This window comes from Mustela putorius, unplaced genomic scaffold, assembly GCF_011764305.1.
Source record: "Mustela putorius furo isolate JIRA1106 unplaced genomic scaffold, ASM1176430v1.1 tig00004033_pilon_pilon_pilon, whole genome shotgun sequence".
Taxonomy (NCBI): Eukaryota; Metazoa; Chordata; class Mammalia; order Carnivora; family Mustelidae; genus Mustela; species Mustela putorius.
Genome location: NW_025422169.1, coordinates 5,682,796 through 5,691,522, shown reverse-complemented (window position 1 = coordinate 5,691,522; position 8,727 = coordinate 5,682,796). Strand labels below are relative to the sequence as shown.

General features: G+C 51.1%; 1 long non-coding RNA gene across 1 annotated transcript; it reads right to left on the bottom strand.

Annotated features, from left to right (window-relative positions):
• Window positions 1–1,938: 1,938 nt before the first annotated feature.
• On the bottom strand, window positions 1,939–6,838 carry LOC123389786. The gene is made up of 2 exons (XR_006604434.1): window positions 5,100–6,838; window positions 1,939–4,179 (listed from the first exon to the last, which is right to left on the bottom strand). It is a non-coding gene; the product is annotated as an uncharacterized LOC123389786 (long non-coding RNA).
• Between the last annotated feature and the right edge of the window lie 1,889 nt (window positions 6,839–8,727).

Sequence of the window (8,727 nt, the reverse complement as noted above, 5' to 3'; positions counted from 1 at the left end):
TTCCATTCACTAGATTTGTAAAGGTATTTTAAGGATAGAAATAAAATGATAGCCAATCCGACACGTCCTTTGGGCTTAAGGCTGAGTCTAAAATCTCATTAGCTCACCTCTTTAGCCATGGTCTAGGGACATCAGAGAACCCGGGTAGAGCAAATGGCCCACTTAGGGCTGACAGCTGACCCTCAGCCCAGCTGACAGCACCGTGATGGGGTCAGGGGCCCCTCAGGGGACCAGCTCCGCCACAGGCAGTCTTGAAATTTGGGCTTCTCCAATCGAGGGCACTTTGCTGCGGCATAATGTGGAAGGAAGCCGAGGGGCTGGCTTTGCCTTCTCCCCATTGCAACGCACAGATTATTTGGCCCTGGTCCAAGGACTGAAAACAGCTCTGTCCAAGCACTTTTTTGAGAGCCGATATTTATTTAACAAAGGAGCTGAAATTTCTTTGTATGATTGGGCTTGGATTTCTAAGGAATATTTGATTCACGTACGTAGGCGGAGAGTTTCCTATGACCGATACAGGAAAGGTAGCTCAGACAGGGGAGTTCAAGCCCAGTGTTTTTGGTTTTTGTTTTTGTTCTGTTTTTACTTTTGCTACTTTTCTTTTGACTTTTTTCTGGCTACTTTTAAAGTCACATTTATCATGTTCTTCTGTGGCTACCTCTGACTGCCTGTCTGCCCGTCTGACTGTCCATCCATCGATGGATTGATCTTGGGTTGGAGAAACTGAATGGGGGGAGTGGTTCCAGTTGAAGCGGTTGCTTCACTAGCCTTCGCGTTAATATGTTTTAAATTCTCAGCTACGTGGAATGGAGTATTGAGCCTAAACACGCGGCGAGGTTCAGCCCTCCTGACGAGGAGGGTGGGGGAGGGCAGAGAGAGAAAGCGCGGGTGATTTAACTGACAAAGTTCTCATCCCTAAACAGGACAGAGAATGCTTGTGACTTCTATGCGTGTTCTTTCTCTGCCTTAGCCTTAGCTGAGACTACAGGAGCACAGAGAAATCACCTCTGTTCAGAGGAGATGGTTCTTTCTTTCTTTCTTTTTAAAAAGATTTTATTTATTTATTTAACAGACAGAGATCACAAGTAGGCAGAGAGGCAGGCAGAGAGAAAGGAAGGGAAGCAGGCTCCCTGCTGAGCAGAGAGCCCGATGCGGGACTCGATCCCAGGACCAGGACCCTGGGATCATGACCTGAGCCGAAGGCAGAGGCTTAACCACCCATATAGTCTTTTTCATAAATATATATATATACACATATATATTTTCTACTGTAAGACACTCTACATCTAATAGCAGGAACTTCTTCTCACCTCAGTTAAAAATAACACAGACTACCTTACTTAAGATTGTAAAAACTGTGAAAGATTTCAGAAGGGCGGGAATATGTAAATCTTTCAGAAGCAGGTCTAGTGTCTTCTCTAATTTGATCTCATCTCTTCACCTTTCACATGAACAGGGACTCGTTCTAACCAACAACAGCAACGCTAAGGCACCTGGGCTGAAGTTAGGCTTCAGAAATTGGAATCGGCCGGTCTTCTCAAGAATACATCCCTGTGGTCTCAGACATACTTTCAACTGGAAAGAGGCAGAGAGTGACTCAGAAAACTGCAGAGGGTCAGGCAGGATGCAGAAGAGAAATCCCAGCACAGAGAGTCCACGCTCTATGCAAACAAGGACTGGAGATGAAGGGAACAGGTGCTTGGAGAAAGTCCCGCTAAATCGCCTGAGCCTTAGAGAGGACTGGGGCAGGGGAGGGGAGGGAGGCTCTGTTTTAAACTATGACGTCATTAATGCAATCATTCTCATCACCAGTGGACAAACCATCCTGCTTTAAAGTCGGTTTCTTATGAGGATTTTTTTCTTCCAGATACTCTCAAGGAAGAAGCAGCCTGCTGATAGACGAGTTCGGGGATGATTGGCAAGCCAACAGGAAGGCTCTTGATTTTTCATTTATTTATTTTTTTTTTGAAAGAGAAAAATGTCTCTTCAGAAAGTGGTTTGGAGACTTAGAACAAAAGGTCGTGCAACATAATCAGATCCTGAAAAAGACTAGACCTTCGACGGGCAGAGTCCTGAGAGCTACGGAGCAGGTGCCCAAGCTGGAGGCTGCCGGAACGCTGAGGAGTGTCTTGCATGGGCTCAGAGAAGAGGAAAGAAAACGTTCTGGGATGAGAAGTTTGCTTGGGCCGAATGGAGCTGACGCGGGAACACGGAAGAGTGTCCAGTCTCCTCTTGAGTAGCAAGCAGCTGTTGGAGTGTTTGCCACCAACGCATTTTCTGCTTCTGACCACGAAACGGGATCTCAAGAAGAGAGCGTCCGACAACACCCCAACCACTGGTTCTCAGCGGGGTCTGGGTGTCCCCCCATGGCGGGGATGTTGCGTCATGTCCGCTTGTCACAACTTGAAGTGGGTCCTCCTAGAATCCAGTGGGTCACCTAGGAGGTCAGGGCTGGGGATGAAGCTGAAACCCCACAGTGCACCCCCGCCGCCCTGGAAGAGAATTCTCTGGGCCAAAATGTCAAGAGGTCAGGCTGAGAAAATATAGTCTAAACTATCTGGAATGAAATGGATCTGATATCTTCAATTTATATATGTTATATATAAACTCTTTGATGCATATAAGACTACAAGGATAGCCTTAGGGTTCATAATGAATCTTACCATTGTATGAACTCACTCACTGCTCTGGGGTTAAGTCAGATCTTATAAAGCAGTATTTTCTTGGCTAAGTCAAAAGCTGTTTTTCCTGAAAATGGAGAGGATTATAAAGATAACCTTCCGATCTGCAGAGAGAGACTGCCCAGCGGTAAGCACCCGGACTGCCAGCTCTGTGTGGCCTCTGAGGCTCCGTGTCCTCATCTACTCCAGGGTGAGAGAAACACTGTCTACTTCAGAGTTTCCCAGAGTATTAAGTAATATAAGACATCTTCACGTCGTGTGCACAGGAAGCCCTGAATAGCTATTTGCTATAATTCTGCAGTTTCTAGCATCATACCTGAGTTATTACATGGAGACAACTGATATTCAGAGTGACCAACGAAAGTAATGTATTGACACAGGATCTTGTGGGTTGATTAAAATAAATCAATAAAATCACATACATTCGCAGAAAGTGCTCTGTCTCCAGGCCCTCATCCCAAACTGTGCAGGGAGCGAAGGTGGCATGCACTGTCAGGAGGAACCCACTGCTCCCGGGTTCTTCAGCGAGGACAGCCCGTGAGCAGCGACCCACACTCAGCCCCTGTCCGCCATGAAGTGAGTCCCTTCTTGAGCGGTTCCCGGGACAGGACACTCGCCTCTCGGAGGAGTTTTGTTTTCTCCCAAGTTCTCTTTGTAGAGTCGGAAATTTAAACAAGGTCTTGCCAGGCTTTCTTGGCTGTGATTTATGCAAGGATGTTCCTAGGATCCTAACGAACCCTCCCGCCGGTGGAGTCATTGGCTCTGACGTCAGACTTTATCTCCTGCCTGCGGACGAAAGGGCCCAGGAGCCCTGAGCCTTCCCACCGCCGCGCCTCGGTCTGTCTGGAGCGGGACCCAGGGAGGCTGACTCAGCGGAGATGTGCCCGACCGCGCTGTGTGAACTCTGATTCCCAGGCTGCCCGCGATTCAGTCATTCATGTAGGGGCGTCCGCAGCTATCTGAGTTTTCACCTGGAAGGCGGGGGGCGGTGGGGAGGGCTCGCGGAAAGGGAGCATCCATCCCGCACACACAGTGGGGTCGCTTATCTGTGCTCATCACTGTAGAAACACTTGGGGGGCAGTTTTATGGTCCCTGGGACCCTGGACCACTTCCCACTGGGGATGCTCCCAACAGCCATGGGATGATGTCACTAATTTAACAGAAATGACACAAGTCTCTCTGAGTGACGGGTCACAGGTCAGACAGCTGAGCTTCAAAGAGCTGGTGAGGATCCTTGGAATGCCTGCCAGTGGGAGGTTGTCAGGGTCTGTTTACCTGGATAATCTCTAAGTCCCGCTCTTTAGGTAGACAGGCAGATGGACAGATGGATGTGCCCATCTAGGCTGCAGCCCCGGGGCTCCCAGGTCTGGCCATTGTCGACAGCTCCTGGGGGGCCTGGAACCAGGGGGTCTGCCCTTCCCCGCCCGGCACCTGCATTCCCTTCCATACCACGGTCCCTCAGACTCCTGGCGTCTTGGTTTTAAAATGCTGATGCTGTCTGTGTGAGAAGAAAGTCTCCATTACTCAAACGTAGACAGCAAAGGACAATGATGACCCCAAGCTTCTGGAAGCAAACAGCTCGTGTAGGTTCCTCGTCCTACAGCCGAGCAGAGGGGCTGTGGGACAGCGGAACAGACACCACAGGCCAAGAAAGAAGGTCAAATGAGAGAAGAACATCACCCAGACTGAGGACAGGGGGTGGAATGCTGGAATGCTGCCTGCGGGCCTGGGTCTGTTCTGTGATCAGTGGACAGTGTTTCCCTGGAAGGGACCTAAAGGTGACAGTTGTCCTTAGTCAGGGACCCTGGCGCTGTGTGTCTCCGTGTCCGCCCAGAGAAAGCCCCATGTCATACAGAACAGGCAGGACCCCTTCCAGGTTTCTATTAGGAACTCGAAGACCCAAACGGTGGGAGCAAGCGCTTTTTGTTTTTCCTGAGAAACTTCCTCTAGTAAGGAGAGCAGAACTCTCCAGCACCCCGCACGACTACAAGAGCACCCCTTCACAGCCAGCAGGACGCCACTCGCCTCACTTCTAGGACAGAAACCCTCCTCCGCGTCCCAGGAGGTCCCAGGGGACGGGCTGGCTGGGCACCCGGCTCAGGTCTTCGGGTCTGATGGAGCCGCTGCTCCTGCCTCTGCTCACTGCATCTCTGCGGAGCGGCTCCCAACAGTGGAGCTTATGGAGAAGGGGGCCCTGGAGGATGGTAGCGGAGAAGGCGGCTGCTCCCCGCTGCTCAGCCCTGTCTTTATTGAAACTATCTGTTGGCGTTACTTCTATCAGTGGTGTTAGTACGTGTATTCTCTGAAACTTTAAGCAAAGGGAATCATGTAGAAAATGCAGTAAATAAGTAAAATGAGATGAATAACAGAGAACACCGTGTTTTCAGGCACAAGAACAATCGTGATGTCAGTACGGACCTGCCCGTGCTCCTCTGGTTCCACTGGCTTGTGCTGCTGAAGCCCCTGGCCGGTCCCCTGGGCGTGGTCACTTGAGACCAGGAGTCCCATCAGCACGGCCCCCGGTCTGCCCTTCCACTCCTGCTGGTAGCCGAGTGTCTCCTTGCCACTGGTCTCTTCAAACTACCTCCAGCCGCCACGGAGCTGCCACGGAGCCACCGCGAAGCCTCGCAGACGACCCCCGGACCCACACCCGTGGGCCCCCAGGCTGTTCCGGCTGAGCCGTTGCCTTTCGGGACGGGGCAGTGAAGAGGCACGCCCCACAGCAAACCCGTCGTAGCCGCACGCTGCACCGCCGCGGGCAGCCGTCTGAGGACCACGACGGACGGATGCTGTGTCCCGTGTGTTGAAGGGGATGGTCTTAGGAGTTGGAGACTGCCAGAGGGGATGAGGTCATGAGGACGGGGCCCCGGGAGGGGCTAGCATCCTTCTGAAAGAGCCCCCAGGGAGCTGCCTTGCCCCTTCTCCAACGTGAGCGCACGGTGAACCGGGCAACGGGATCTCAGCAGACCCTGGATCCGCAGGCACCTTCGTCTGACTCCAGCCTCCAGAGCTGGGGCAGCAAATGCCCGTTGTTCATAAGCTCCCCCGTGTGCGGTGCGTGTTACCACAGCCAGAATGGACGAGGAGGAAAGGCCGCGTGTGCTTTAAGGCAGTATCCACGCAATCTGACTTAAAGATGGCTTGAAATACTGGAGGGGTTCCAGCGGAGAGTGCTGGGGGTCCCATGCCCCTTCATCTTGTCTGCCCTGCTCACACATGATTAGATTTTGGAACGAGGGAGAAAACCTTAGTTATCACTGAAGCTTGTGGTGTATCATCATGAGCAGTAAAAGGCGATTTTTAGGAGCATTACAGTGACTCTCCTGGCAGTGCCCATTGCAAGGGACCTGCCCTGTCCCTGCCTTGTGCTTGCCTCGGCACCAGGAGAGGCTTCCTGCAGCGGCCCATCCCTTAGAGCCCGCGCTGTGTGGCTCAAACAGCAAACCATGCTTATCAGGGCCCCCATGACATATGTATGTTTTCTCCAGTAATATTCATTTATGAGAGATATGCAATTATTTCCAGATGAAAAGAGAGGCCACGATGCCCTGCCCAGGTCCCTGCTGCTCCCTCCCCACACAGCCAGCTTTGCAGCTCTGAAAATCACAGAAATGCACACTCCATCAAAAACATCAAGAATCCCTTGGAAGATGTGCTGTGAAAGGAAGAGGAGACGAGCCATGCACACCCGTTCTTCCTTCTGCCCGCTGGCCGGTGCCCCCCCCCGCTCTGGGACTGACAAGCTGTGCACATCGCATCCCGACCACACGAGGTGGAGAAGGTCTGGGGGCTGGGGTGCTCCGTAGTTCGCTGGGCTCCCTGCCCTCCCCTCGCTCGGTTCCCAGGCATCAGACCCAGGATGCACCTTGTAGCACTGAGAAGGTTTGACGACGCAAATCTCACACAGATCACGGCTCTGTGGATGGACGCAGAACTCACATGTCATGCGTGTTTCTCCTTGTCCTTCTGCAAAATGAGATAACTGAGACAAGGACTTACTCAAAAAAATAAAAGGTCAGGGGGCGCCTGGCTGTCACAGTCAGTTGTGTCCGACTCTTGCTCTCAGCTCAAGTCTGATCTCCCGGTTCTGAGATCGAGCCCCGTGTCGGGCCCTGTGCTCAGCCTGGGGTCTGCTGGAGATTGTCTCTCTCTCCTCCCTTTCCTTCTCCCCCTGCTCAGGCTCTCTCTCTCCCTAAAAATAAACAAATCTTTAAAAAATAAATAACTAAAAATAAAGAGAAGGGGACTTCTATTTCCTTTTTCAAATATGTTCTAGGTAATTCTCAGAATGCCCGGAGTGATAACAGATGTCCTCTCACAGTTTTGACATGCGGAAGGCCAGGGGACCTGGTTAATCATGACGAGACCTGGAGGGACTGTGACCAGAACAGTCAGGGGACACCTCCAAGCTCTCCGTCCATCCACCTCTGCCCTCAGATCCCTTTTCTTCCAAAATGGTTTGTTTGGGGCTTAACGAAGGGATTTTAGCTGAATCAGTAGCATCAAGGAGCACACTGAAGGCTGAAGGGAATGATTGGTCCCTCCTTTTTTAAAGTACACCAAAACATGCCTATTTCTTTCTTTCTTTTTTTGGTGCATGTTCAGGGCTCAGGATCTGTATGATGTTTAAAGAGAAGCTGAATTTTTAATCTCTGAGCCAAGGGCCTTGGGTGACGTTCCAGTTCCCCCTGCATCTTCTGATTCTTACTCTGGTTCGAAACCGCAGCTCCCCGTGCAGTTGAAATGGCATCTTCCTCCGGTCTGCGACTTCTGCATTCAGCGGGTACCAAGTTCTGGGCTACGTGCAAAGCTGCAGGAATGAGCACGGGACTCTTTCCACAGGTGAACCGCAGGAGGGCTCACCTCCACCTTCGGGGCTGCTCCCCAGAAGGAACGGGGTCCTCCGACCCCAGGGCAGATGACAGCATGGGCTCACTCCTCAGAAAGCCAGCACAGAGACGCGAGAAGCCGTTCTTAGCGGGGAGCTCGAGACAGGAAATGAAAGAGGGAACCAATGGTTTCCACCAACTTAGAGCAGAACCGAAAGTCTGCAAATAAAAAATAAAAATTACGGACCCTTCATCGCAACCCCCCCCTTGCCCCCCTCTGAAAGAGACTTGCCTTTTTTTTGAGAGCTCTTGAGTCATCTTGCTTTCTATCTCCTAATTTAGATTCGACTTGGAAAACAATAAAATAAAATAGTAAAAGGCCCTCATTTCCCTGCTCCACATGCAAAGCACTAAGGTGGTCTTGGTCCGAGAAGAAACCCTGCTCTGGGGTTCTTGGCGGGACTCAGCCTGAGCCCGGCTGGACTTTCTTTTCTGGCACTTTTGGAAAAGCAGAGCTGCACCTCAAACCCTAACCTTTGGTTTTATTTTTGGGCCAAACATGTGGGGCTTTCTAAAAAAGTATTCTGAGGTAAAGCCATCGTCAGCCGTGGAAAAGATTAGGCAGACAATAAGCTGTTCATACTCATTTAACATTAAAGACTCCATGGGCCGCCGAAGAGATTGATCGCAAGCCCGCGGCATCCGTGCGAGGTCTCTGCTCCAGCACCGTGAGGCCTTCCCTCCCTTCTGTTCCTGCTTCTGATTTGCCAGTTTCCCCAAGTCAGAAAATGGAAGGACATACACACAGACGACTTTTGCCCATCCTTGGCCGTCTAACTTTTCATCCATACCCGTTCTGTGAAGCGTTAGGTCAGATGTGCCCATTTTTCTGCACTTTGGGGAAAAAAAAGGAACTGACCATGACTACCAGACTTCACACCTCACTTTAATGCTAATAATTAAGCTCAGATTCCTTACGAGTCCTACCATGCTCCAGCATTCATTCTGGGGAAACATCTGGATAGCCCGGTGCCTACAACTTGCATGTAACCTTCTCAGTGACCGGCTCCCTGCAGCTGACAGTTTGGTCAAACATGTTTGTGCATCTGTTTTTCTGCCCATTAAGGACACGGCACGTAGATTTTGAATGTGGAGAAATCTGCAAACCCAGGCTTTTACGTTACGAGAGCACCATGGAGAAGATCACCATGTCGACA